Raw genomic sequence first — 13,926 nt, forward strand, 5'->3', positions numbered from 1 at the left:
CGCGGATACATCCGATAGATGCTCCGTTCGCCGTCCAATCTCCAGAGAAGCGAGCGTTTACGTATAAGTGAACTCGCTGAGTAATGACGAGAACGTACTCAAGTTAGATTAGATGGAGTATGGCACCCCGAAGCGGGAGGAACAAGAGAAGAGAGAGAGAGAGAGAGAGAGAGAGAGAGAGAGAGAGAGAGAGAGTTCCATCTCCTTAGTGAATCATTTGTCGCGAGTGGAGGAAACTCTATCGAACGTACGCCGTGCCAGTGTTTCCACGCTAATTTTAATCATTCGGTCCCCGTGGAACATATCCAATACATTCGCGCTCGCGTCCTCCGAAATAGCATACAGAGAGAATTAGATCGCGGCGCGAAACTACGGGCGATGAAACGCTGGCGTTACAACGTGATACATGACTGGCGGCTCCCAGAGAGATTGCTTGTCGTTCGTGTCGTACAGTGTCAGATACGGGTTGCCATGCGACAAACTTTAGCTTTTTCACACTACCGCGTGGTTGATGGAATTTTCTTGATTCAGCCATTCTAATATTTACGTGAATTTCGAAAAAGATTTTGCAATATGTGATAAGTAAAACGATCAAATCGAGTTACAATTAAACAAGTCAACGAATTTTAAGTAAAACTGGGTTAAGTCTACACGGGAAGAATAATTTTGCTGAAATATCTATAAGAATTTGGCTAAATAGATCTGAAAGGAATTTTGTTGAACATCAACAGCTTGCTTACTAAAATCTTATAAAAAATTCTTTAATCAAAATAATTATGTATGATATATACAAAGTTACTAGGAAATTAAAACTTTTTGTAGCAATATCGTACTCGTCTTACATAATTATTTTGATGATTAAGCAAAATTAATTTTGATCTGTATCTAACTAAAATTGAGATAATTCAACAAAACCTTCTTTCCTTCATTCGTATATTTGTCGCAAGATATAAGTATATAATAAACACATAAATAGAAAGTAGAAGAATATATGCATTGAAACATTTTGAATAAAAATGCTACTAGTCCGTCATTTATATCTGCAAAATGCATCGCGTGAATCTCTTAAATTTTACTTTACTTTTAGTCCCAGTTTACCGCGAAGCTTTCAAAAAGTCTATCTTTTATCGTATCGTATTTATTATATACACAGCGGAAAACGCTGCCCACCGATATATATATACCTATATTTTATTTTGCTTTCAACGTTCCTGGAAATCTCTACCGGATCATCCCCGATGAAACTGTAAATATCCTCCTGCCCGATGCATCAAATCGCGAACGGTTCTCGATTCTGCGAAAAAAAAGGGTAATTGAACGGTATCCAGAAGCTCGCCATTTTTCGCCGTCCCGTGTGATCGTTTGAAAAGTTCTACTCATATTTTTATGAGGCCGCCGCAAGGCAATCGCAGCTTAGTATAATCCAGATCTCCCACGCTCTGTTATACATACACATCGCTCGGTACGTACATACATACCGACGTTGCTCGAGAGGAAACTCCTGGGGGCGGATAACTGTTGCTTTAGCATTTTCACCACCGTACGATATCTCGTAAATTCGGTGCAACGCGTCTTGCCACGATAACATCGGGAAACCATTCTATTATCCGACACGACGACGTATGTGTGCTTGATATGCGTCATATGTATGTGTGTGTGCACAAATGTGTACACTCATGAAATTGTACCTACTACAAGATCTAAATGTTTCTGTTAATGTTTCGTCGATCTTCTCTATTTTACGCTGATATGAGCAGATGATAATATTTAAATAAATACAGACAGTATTAGAATGAATTTATAGCAGCTAAATAAGAGCTTTACAAGAGCTAGAAAATTTTATGAATCACCATTTCCTCTAAGAATTTGAAATATACGAGACTTTTCGCAATATTAACTTTTCATCTTAGATATCTATATATAACTGAGCGGATTTCAGAATCTTTAGATTTCTAATTTTTATACTGATCCTAAGCTATCACGATGCGCCGCCGATAGTTGGTTTCCACTGCTCTAATGCACTTAGGAGTAATTTAAAAATATCTTATATAAATCCCCGACGTTCTAAAGTCGATATTCTCGACGCGACGATTGATTCTTCGAGAGGTGCATTCGTATATTTACAGTCTCGATTGTTCTCTCGTTGCTGATCTCATTATAATCCGATTCCTTTTGATCTCAATCGTTGTACATTACGGCCTACAAATTAAACGGTGACTTAATACAGAATTTGTTACTCCTCCTCTCAGCCTCTCCTCTTTATTCAATACATGCGATCCTCTTTACCATAAATAAACGCTTTATTGCGAGCCTACGTCCAATGACGACACCAAAAGCAAATTAAATGCCTATCGATCCACGCCAGACTTTTCCAAGAGCTTTCCCTGCTCGTAAGTAATTTTCCTCGTCTTTATCGAAGAGCGTGGTAACAAATAATTAGTATTCACGCGAGGCGATTGGTCGATTAGGATTAATAGTCAGTCGATGGAAGAAGAGTGCACAAGAAAGAAGAAGGAAGCGGTGCGTGCAAAATTACGAGAATTTTTCTTTCGAAGCCTTCTAACCAATACTTTTCGGGAGTTCAATTTGCATTCGGTACAAACATTGAATTTTCAGTGAAAAATAAGATACATAGAGATGTAAAAAAAAACGTTAAAAATATATCTCGTTATCAATATTGCGTTACAGCAAGATTACATAAAACTGTGTACTGTAAAAGGGTACCTAATTCGATTAAAACGTGATAACATATTTCGAAAATATTGGCTTCGTGTGATCATATTTTTTTACGATGAAAATGTTGAAGGAGAAGCATGAAAGCAAACATAAATTTCTGATGGAATTAATTATACAATTAAGTATTGGATTAAGCCTTAGTGCACACGATAGAATTCGTATCTTGCACATTTCTTTTCTTCGAAAAACTAAGAGTATCAAACAATTAATTATAACATTTATATATAATTTTTTTAAATATACAAACTTACAAATATTTTCTAAAAATGTTGAAGCAATAGATGTATAAGAATCACTTAATTATTTTTTGTATATTTATTAAAATGGTGAAAATTAACCCAGGACACGAATGATTGCACATAATAAAGGATTAGAAAAGGATTATCATATGTATTAAGGTAATTGTCTCTATTAGTGTGCTCTTATATTTAAATAAGCCATAAGAAAAACTAGTACAAATAAATAAGAAAAGATACTTTTTTAAGTTTAATATATATTAAAACGAAAAGCACACAAATTGAGGGCACATTAATACGATCATCGCTCCTTGGAGAAGCAATAGATAAAGCGATAAAAATATTTTTTTTTTTATTAAAATTTATAAGAAAAAAAATAGTTGAAAAACCGATATTGAGTAAGCCCGATATTGTAAGCGCACAAAATTAAAACTATAATATTTAATAATTCATTCATTAATAAGCTTAATTCATCAATAAGTTGAAAGCACACATAATAGGGACAGCCTCAGGCTTAGTATAAGACGTGCATTATAATCAAGATAACCGTTAATTTCCTTGTAATATCTGAATGATATTTCTTTTACGCCTTAATGCGCAATGTAGTAGCAACCATAAATTCGCCACAATAACGGATCTACGAAATCACTCCGCCGTTGTCGTGTCAACAAGGGATGGCCGGAGGGTTCCTTGGAGAGCTAGAGCCATTAACGGAATACCGAAATTCCATCGAAAACTTCGGCGCCACTAACTCGCTCGATTATGAATGAGTTCCTCGTTTCGTCTCCCGCTGGACAAGAAGCGATGAATTTCCCGCTTGCCCGCAGGAGCCGGTATAACCATACGTAACACCATCCCCTCACGTAGTTCCAAACTGTCGCGCGTTTCCGCGCGGCGGGACAATGATACGTTAATCCAGTCGGTACACGACTGGAGAAACCGGAGAAATCGTCTCGGATTATCCACGCGAACCATTTGCAAATGCGTTTTATGTAACGAACTGCCCACCGCGAATTTTTGCAATGCAAATGCGTTAACGTCGAGATTTCCGCGCGACGTTCTGGTTAGTGAAATGATGCGCTACGGAGTCCCTCCCTGTTCCCGTCCCTGTTCCCCATGAATATTCCTGGTAATTTCAATTATACAATCGTACTCATGACTTCCTTCAAGCAGCAATACGAGACTATAGACCGCAAAATTTTTCCGCTCTATTAATCTGACATTCGTTCGCTCCGATGCACGATATCGTGAGAAAGGATAATTATACAGTGCAACTTGAGGAAGGAAATCATGTAATTTGAACGATTTAAATTAAAAGAAAATTGCTGTGCATATTTATCAATTTTTTTTAAATCTTTCTTGCGTTATAAAGTAGTTGTCATGTATGTGAAAATTATAAAAAGTATACGATATCAATGATGCATGTTAACTACAATACTTACACGCTAAATCAATTTCTTCATTTTTTTCCTAACAATAAAAATTTCATAAATAATTTTTCCTCTCAGGTTTTTAATTTCAAAAAATATGAGCAGCACGCTGTTCATTATATACAATTCATTCGTATTATTGGCTAAATAATTGTTCACGGCATGCATTGTTAAAATTACGCTGAATAATTTAAAGCGAAATTTTTAAATTATAGCAATATATCACAACGTTATAAAAATTGTAAATTTATGTCGGGATGGGCGTATGTAATTTTTATATTTGCAAGACAGGAGAACTTTTATATTTGCAAAGTAAGATCATAGGGAATTACGAGCGAGCTTTAGAATAACCTGACGTGATTTGCATTCTTTACGATCGTCATACAAGCAACGAAAAATTTTCTTTTTTAACAACGGTATGTTTTAGTATGATATTAAAGCGATGTACTCTACAGGCAAATGTATGCACATTGATCATCAAATGCATTTTTTATAGATATGTATACTTTGGCTAACATTTTTTTAAATAGTAGCAAAATAAGAAATAAACACATCTAAATTTAAAGAGTTTTTTTTAAGGCTAACAAATATTTAAACCAGCTGCGCACGTAAAGATAAAAAAATAAACGTTTATTTCGAATTAACTCAACGATAAAACCACAATGCATTTGCTTGGCAACCATAAATTTTATTCCTTTTTTTTTTAAACCTCCGGCTAGTCAACCACGTAGCAATAAAAGCAAAGGCAATTTCGTCGCGAAAATTAATTTAGCATTCGTCGCGATGTTTCCAGAAGCAGAAGTTGTGCCGAGGAAATCCGCAATACTCTTTAATTTTAATTACTACTATAAACGTTGACAACGGACGATTCTCAACAATATACTGAAATTTAGAGTTTTCATTTTTAAATCAAAATTACATAAAAGCATCAAGTTTCATATTTATTATTGATTTGTAAAATTTATTAGTTGTGTTATAATTCAGTGAATTAACTTGCATCTGTTTTCAATAATACATATTTACTGGTGCATAAAAAAGACATAATCTAAAATGGCTATTTCCACACACAATAAAATATCACGCAGATATCGGTACGATGTATGATCGAAGAATGTTTAATTGCGACGACTATTTAATATCATGTCATTAACTGAGCGAGAAGCTACTATTGTATCAACCTACCTGTGCACCGCCATAATAACTCGACGGACTAACGAACCGACACTAACGCAGATCTAAAAAGCGCGCTGAACTTCGTTGCCTTCATTGCCTTCAAGGGAGTAAAAGTTCTACTCGCGAGTCCGTAGAGAAAAATATAAAATGGACCGGAGGCGAAAGAAGCGAAGGGTTGAGGGTAAAGAAGAAAGGACGATGGTGGATCCGTCTCCTGGCGTATCCGATCTCGTGAATTTCGGAGTAAATCGCCGAGGAATCCCAAGCAATATACCGTCAAGAGATGGAAAAGTGATGCTGCTGCAAATATATATTTCGTTTGTCTCTGATGTCTATCATGTAGAAGAATGAAGTGCGACTGATATAATCGAAAAGTCGTCAAATATTAAAACTTTCATTTCTGGAATCTTTATATACATACGTGCCGTGCATATATAATATGCATCTTAATAGTAACTTGTGTAAAAAAATGTATAAAAAATGTATTTTAATAGATGATAAAGAACATAATTATAAATAACTACACTATTCGATAGAAAATTTTAATGAAGATAAATAGATAAAAATGTAATAAAAATTAATATTCATTTTTAATGTAACATAATTAATGAGGTTAAACAAATTTTTATCCTAATTCTCATTAATTTCATCCAACTCTACTTGAAAATGTATTCATACGTAATATTAGTATATAATTACAACTTGATATTTCCATAACTTGATATTTCGTTACATAATACAACCTAATTATTCTCTTTGTTAGCACGCACATGTAATGTATCATACAAAAGTATCTATTTCCTCGATAGTAAATAGAAATCAATCCCACATTGGTCAATTATGTATTTACTTCGTGTAAGTTGGCGTATATTTTCCAATGCGAGAACTTTGCGGGAAAATATCCGAACCACGAAGAGCGCATCTGTAAAACTTGGAGCGGGATTTGTGCCAGCTGATTATGCCAACGGAATCATATCTCCTCGTTGCCAGCCGTGGCTCTTTAAATTCGGATCGCAAAGTTTCGACATGACGCGCTGTCCGTCAGCTAAAACTTTTTATTCCCATTGGCTACTGTACTATTATTTGTTAAAGCAACTACGAGGAAGAGCGATATTAATGTCGTATGAATAGTATCATCGTACCTATACGATGATAAGCTTTCTACGAGAGACTATATTTTTCATCTTAACAACACGTCGTAAAAGTGAACGTAACGGAATACATTATGATGTTATTTATCGTGAATTTAATCATATATTAACAGGCGAGGCGTTTAACATGAACCGTGATCTACTGAAAAAATAATTATCGTCTAGTCTTTTAATAGCGTATTAATAAATAAAACGTTTAACGTAAACTGCGATCTAATTAAGACACAATTAATTAATAACGTTCCCATTAAGTTAACGTTCCCGCAACCGCAAATTTTCGCACACATATCTCGAGAAATCTTGCCAAAACCTTGAAAAGCGTTGGCCAAAATAAATTAGATTTCCTAACTTGCTCATTAATCTACAGTAATTAATATACGTAGTGACGTTATAACACGATAAAAATTTTTAACAGAGCTAACTATAAGTAATTTTATCTAACGGGATAAAATGTCCTTCTCAGTCAATTGACACGTATTCAGTCTGACAAGTTTAAAGCCTGTTTGCTGACACAAGTAAATAAAATTCATTGATTTGAGGAGTTCAAATCTTATCAAGAATTCGAACTCATCTTGACGAGATGTTTAGCTTTCGGAAAGGAGATGTCTACGAAGGTACTCAACTTCGAGTGGCAAACAGGCATAATGTGCAACATTCGACATCGTCTTCCACTTCTTCGACTAACTTCCCTTCGCGCACTTTGTATGCGTCACGACGACTTCGATATATATCAAAGAAGAGATAGACATACCAACGACGAAGCGTGACGAGAGCGTGAAACATCAGGCTCTTATCACATGCGCGAGCGAGTATAATGTGTTTCTTCAATCTCTTTTTATGTTTTCTTTTGATGTCATGAATAGAGCAACGTACATAGATTTACACAGTTGGAAAATTTGTATTAAATTTAACACATTTCACGTGTCCCAAATTTGAATTTAACACTAGATGAATATGAATGTTACAAAGTAAAAGATATTATGTAAAAAAATTAAATGTGTAAAAATTTAACTATGTAAAAACATAGTTTTTCAGTATAATTAACATTTCTAATATGTTAAATTAACACATATTTCATTCACCTTAGAATTTACATTTTAAGACACATTAGTTTTATGTTACATTATTTTTATATTTAAGTATAAATTATGTTATTTTGACACTAAGAAATGTTGAATATCACAATTTAACATGACATTTTTAAGCAATATAATATTATGTTAAATTAACACTCAAATATGTTAAAAATTCAACGCAAAGTTTTAACAAGGACGTAAATGGACTGTTTCCAACACAAATATAAAATATTTTTATTATGTACACACACACACACACACACACACACACTCAACTCACACACATAGAAATCGTACACTCGACCCATGCAGTGCAAATTATCAACGATAAGAAAGTTTTGATATTCCACACTAACACATTTCCATCAAACTATTTTAATTATAGCCTTATTAAATATTCTTTTATGTTTGGGTCAGAATTTAGCTAACTCAAATTTACTTTACAATATTACGCTTGTATTTTAAAAATATACAGAGAAATAGGGAAAAAAATATTAAAGTCTCTCGATGTTTCTGTTAACAACGCACTTACATAGCACCGTTTACGTCAGATTCAAAAATATATCAAAAATTTTTATTAAAACAGCCATTGTACATTTGCAACATGCCGCTGCAATATTTAATTAAAATTAAATTTGTTCGCTGTTTATTCGGAAAAAAAATATTAACAAATATTACACGACTCAGAATTTTTTCCGAATAAAATCTTTTCTCTAATTTTTCCAAATATTTCACGAGATCGTGCTCGTCGGTATTTACGATTGCGGCTCGTGAACCCAGTTTTTCATCGTCGCGAACTGCAAACTGTCGGCACCGGTGTGTCGGATGAATAAGAGCGCAAACTCACGGTGAGAAAGTTTATCCTTTTACTCGAAGTTCTGTCATTCGTTAATCGCCTCCGCAGGATCATATTGAAACCAAAAATACCGTCGACCCGGAAAATCGGTCGCGATCAGACCTTTGTCGGTCGGAAGCATCGAACAATTTGCCGCTGCGATTAGCCGTCTAGAAATCGCCTTCCAGAAAAATGGAAAATCCACGGTAAACTTTTCCACGTAGACTAATCTTACTCCTAATTGAATTTCTTTGGACTCCTGTCTGGGAGATGCGCAGAGAAGTCTCGATAGTTATAGATTTCCGCGGCGAAAGAAAGGGCAGCATCCGCGAAAAGAAATCGATATCCGAATGGAGGGAGGAAATGGGAGATAGTTGCAGAGAGAAGAAAAAAAACCGGCGTGAGAAGATTCTATTCGCGTCCGTCTACAAGGCGAACTTTGGCGATTTAAATTCCACCTGGTTGGATTGCTCTGATAGTAACTTCCTTTCGGTATTAAATCCTCTCGATATTCGATATCTACTTTCAGTTAAACTCTGATTTCGCAAAACGTGTTAAGAAACGATTGAATTGAAGTTACTTACAATTTAATATTTTTTATGTATTCACGACCTAATTCACGAATATTTATTGAAAACATTCTATGTCGATTCTAAATGTCAAATTCTAAAAGATACGAGAAAAATAAAAAAGAATGTTTATCTTTCTTGATAAGACCAATAATTTTAGCTAATGATATTATTGTCTCTTATCTAAGATTCTCTCGATATTCGATATCTATTTCTAGTTAAACCGTGATTTCACAAAACGTCTTCAGAAACTATTGAATTTAAGTTACTTGCAATTTAATATTTTCTATCTATTCACGATCTAAACAGAAATGTTTATTGAAAATGTTCCATGTCGAAATGCCTAATTCTTAAAGATGCGAGAAAGATAAGAGAACGTTTTTCTTGATAAAATAAATAATTTTATTTTTCATAATTATTTGTTATTGTCTTAGATAATTCTATTAACATTACTTCAATTGCGCCTGTGCAGTCTATTAAGAGAATCCACATTTATAGTATAATTGTTACATATATATATATATATATACACACACACACACATACGCCCTACGTATAAAAACCATCGGGTATTGCTCTCAAGTTTGCCATGTAGATGAGCTGTCAGTCGTAAAAGTTTATCACAATTTCAAAAGTATAACGCTCGTATATATCTACAATCTGCGCGCGGACGAGAGTGTAGATCGCAAAATGTCGAAAAGTCGAAACGCCGAACGCTCTAACGGTAACGATTTCGGTAGCACTCGTGTCAAATGTTCTGGCAGCTGTTCGACCAAAGCGTTTCGCTATTGGCAAACGATAATCACGTTTCACGAGCAGTCACGCGCGATATATTCATTCCTGCACTGCGTTTTGAGATTATTCGATTTCAGCATTGCGCGAGAGAAGGCTCGTCCGTTTCTGTAATTTTCCCATGTTTATAGCACATAAAATCCAAATCCGCAAAAGCAGAGAGAACTATATAGGCCTTTTTCCGAAAGAAAACTTGAGTTAAAATTGTATAATTTCGTGTAATTTCTACAGTAACGAGTTGTGAAATTATTTAAAAAATCAGAATAGTATCATAGGAAGATATAATCTTAATTTTAATTTAACAGGGATTAAGAGATTTTTCGCGGCTAAAGAATAAACACAATTTTCGAAAAACTTTCTATAAATTACAATTATTAACGAGAAATTTTTAATATTTTAATCCGAGAAATTATTAAAAAATCAAAATAGAATCACGGAAAGATATTATCTCAATTTTAATTTAACAAGGAGGCGTTTAAGAGATTTTTTGTAAATAAAAAGTAAACATAATTTTTAAAAATTCTCTATAAATACAATTATTATAACGAGAAATTATTTCTAAATTTTTTAAACTAGTAAAATTTTTAAGTTAAATTATGTAGAAAACACGTATAAGGATTATAGTATGCGTTAAAATAAAGCGTTATAATAATATAATTTATTATCTCAACTACGAGCCATTCTTGATATTCTAGAAGCTAATCCTTTATTCGTTTTCACACTATACGCGTGGCTTTATGATTTCCGCTAAAAATTCAAGTGCGTTTAACGGCCGACAAACGACAATTACAATCTGTGCCCGACCGAAATGTTCGATCGCGTGTGAATTTGCACATATGCGCGGCGCGGAAACGAAAAAAATAAAAATACGCTAAACCTCGCTGCAGTGGAAATGGAGTCGCGATAAAAATCATTAACCCGACAACCGAGATTCGTGCCCGGGATTCGAATTAGCACGACAAATTTGTGACGTTCATCGAAAAGCATTGAGAGATAAAAATGATATGCTATACTTTTAAAAAAAGATAATAAAAATATAACGAGATAAAAAAAGAGCAAATGAGAGAGCCATTGGCTACATTTAGCAGAAAAAGCAGCTTTGTAATCGTTGCAGATTTTTTTTTTAATATAATTGGTTTATAATTTAGTTTAACCGTCCCATGTCCGGATATTCACACAAAACTTTATTGTATATATTCGTTTATATTATTATTAATCTCAAATGCTTTTTAAAATGTAATATTATGATTTCAATTGTAGCCTTTAAATAGAATTAATCATAATATTGTAATAAAAAAGGGGTTTGAGATTAATAATAATAATTTTATTATTCAAATAATTTTGTAAATTTTGTATAAATATTATATTCAGATATAAGTGCGTGTCTGGAGACGTTTAGCTTAGAGCGTGTTCAGATCCCCACCCAGGTGTTCCCAGGTGTCATCCTTGTTTAACGTTCGGTAAACAGCAAGGATGGAGTGATATCTAAACATAGCCTTATGGTTAGAACCAGTAAGGAACTAAGGGTAGAACCAATTATATTAAAAAATTTTGTAACACTTACAAAACTGCTTTTTCGGTTAAACGCCAATCATTTTATATCAAATTTGATTTAATCTAAAATTTGATGCATTATCGTTCTAATAATAACATAAAAATTTTAGATTACTGGTTTTCAAAATATCGATTGCAAATTGTTATTTTGCGAATCTTCGTCTCAAATTTTCTTCGAATTTGGCATTTTAGGAATCTGAATGCAACCTATTGCAAAGCGTCTGTCTCACATCGCGACGGAATTTGCGTACCACGATCGACCACATGCGAGATGAGCAATCTCGCGTTCCGAGATTGCTCGATTATTTAACTAGCGAGACAAAGGAAGGGCGCCGGCATACCGTCGATTCGAATCCAATCGTGGTACGACCGCTGGAGATTAACCAATTTCGAGGCCGATGCGTGAATTCGGTGCAGTGAGGGGTTTCTGCACTGTTTGTGACACGCGGAAAATTACAAATTATCACAGGAATTGTCACAGGAATATGATGCACATATTTGCTCCAATTTGAGCGTTGCAGGAATTTTACAGAAATTACATATAAAATATGAGCGAGTGATGAGTCCATTAAAGATAACTATCTTAAATGGTCGGACTTTGAAAACATAAATCGATTTGATTGAATAAACAAGCGAATTCAAAAGCGCCGATATAATTATCTTTTTCTTATTATATAGACTAAAATTTAATTATTCTCCCGATGTTATGCTGTACATGGTAAAAATATTCTTCTTAAATACCTAAATAATTATATCAGCATTATATTTCACGTACAGCATTTATAAATATAAAAATATAATAAATTATTAAATACAAGTAAATTATTTTGCAAAGATTATTCAATGGAATAGAGAACGAGATATTTTATACACATATATTAATAACATTTTAACATTCAATGTCTATTTAAAATGTTTGAGCATATCTAAACAGTTTGGATATGAAACATTTCGCATTCGAATTTTTCCACACGCTACCATGATTACATTTGCCAATCGAGTTAAATCAAACAACGCAGACCATGTGTCTAAACGCGATCGCGCAAAACAAGAATAACAAATGTCCCATGTTTCGGTATTCCAGATTGCTCGAAACACGTGCAACGTATAGCAGCTACCGCGTCGAAAGAACGTAATTAACTCTGTCATCGTCCGAACGCAATCTCGCGTAGCAACCATATCGATCGCTGGCCGTGATGAAATTATTGAAGACCGCGTGACGAATCCACGAATCGTGCGCGAATACAGGCTGGCTTCAAAAACAGATCCTCCATCGAAATCATACGATTTCCATAATTTACAATATTTTAATATCATTTTAACGACTTTTTTTTATCATTATAGTTATTGAAGGAAATATAATTACTAATTTCAGTAAAAAGACAAAGAGCTTGAAAAAAATTTTGATTTCCAAGATTAATCAATGTATAAATTTTACATCAAATTTCAATTTTATCATGCCATCGGAAGCGTATGTAGTTGTCTGTATCATAATCACATGATTTATGCTTACTTAGAATACACAGGTACCGAAATACGTGATACCGGCAAGTTAGGTTGGGTAACGTCCAATCGTAAATATTAGGAATGCATTTCGTGTCAGCTTGATTTAATTACCTCGTTTAACGGTGTTTACGTGTGACATGGGGTATGAATAAGGTTTCTCTGATGCACATGAGTACAAGCAATTAATCGATGACAATTAATAGGTTATTATGAAATTACTATCGTCAATCAGATATGTGACTTGTAAACAATGTTAAATGCAAAAGCAACTGTAAGCACACAAGGAATATTTCAATAAAATTATGCAAATATTATCTAAAAATCTCTTGCTTACCGCTTTCGAATTTTACAAGTTTACGCATAATAATGTTATGAATAATAATATTATGAATTACTATTAAATAAACGAACAGTTTTAATTTTTTCTTAACAAGAGACAACGAGATTCAGTTTCTTATTCAATGTAATAAATAAATTACAATTACTAATAAAATCAATTATAATAAAAATATAGGGCCTTAAGGGCCGAGATAAGATTAATAAGGCACAAAAATAGTAACACAAGCAGGGGTCTCTTCGTGGGCAAGCGTGCTAAACAGCTCGGCTTGCGAACGAGGGATCACCAGTTCGAATCCCGGGCAGACTTCTCTCAGTTTTTCCGTCTCCAGTTCCAGAGGAAGAAGAGAGGGGGGGGCACCCTTCCTCTATACCTGATGTTTCAACGCCGCTCCGCCGCTCCTCAGCAAGGGGGAAGCCATCAGAGAAGAATATCGGTAGCCAAAAAACCGTAAGCCAGTGAATTGCGATTTCGGAGTTTTAGCTAGTAATTTCCTCCGAGTACGGTGGGTGAAGAGCTCCTCTGGCAATG

General features: G+C 34.2%; 1 long non-coding RNA gene across 2 annotated transcripts in view; it reads left to right on the forward strand.

Moving 5' to 3' along the window:
• Positions 1–13,926, forward strand: part of LOC108750787 — a 17,471-nt gene that overhangs the window by 2,936 nt on the left and 609 nt on the right. Inside the window, exons 1-2 of one of the 2 annotated variants that reach the window (XR_001939452.1) lie at positions 5,856–5,866; positions 9,318–9,333. This is a non-coding gene — a long non-coding RNA (uncharacterized LOC108750787). Of the gene's footprint in view, positions 1–5,855; positions 5,867–8,285; positions 8,302–9,317; positions 9,334–13,926 lie in introns of those variants that run through there. The other variant, XR_001939453.1, reaches the window with a different exon arrangement.

The sequence above is a fragment of the Trachymyrmex septentrionalis genome, unplaced genomic scaffold (assembly GCF_001594115.1).
Source record: "Trachymyrmex septentrionalis isolate Tsep2-gDNA-1 unplaced genomic scaffold, Tsep1.0 scaffold37, whole genome shotgun sequence".
Lineage (NCBI taxonomy): Eukaryota > Metazoa > Arthropoda > Insecta > Hymenoptera > Formicidae > Trachymyrmex > Trachymyrmex septentrionalis.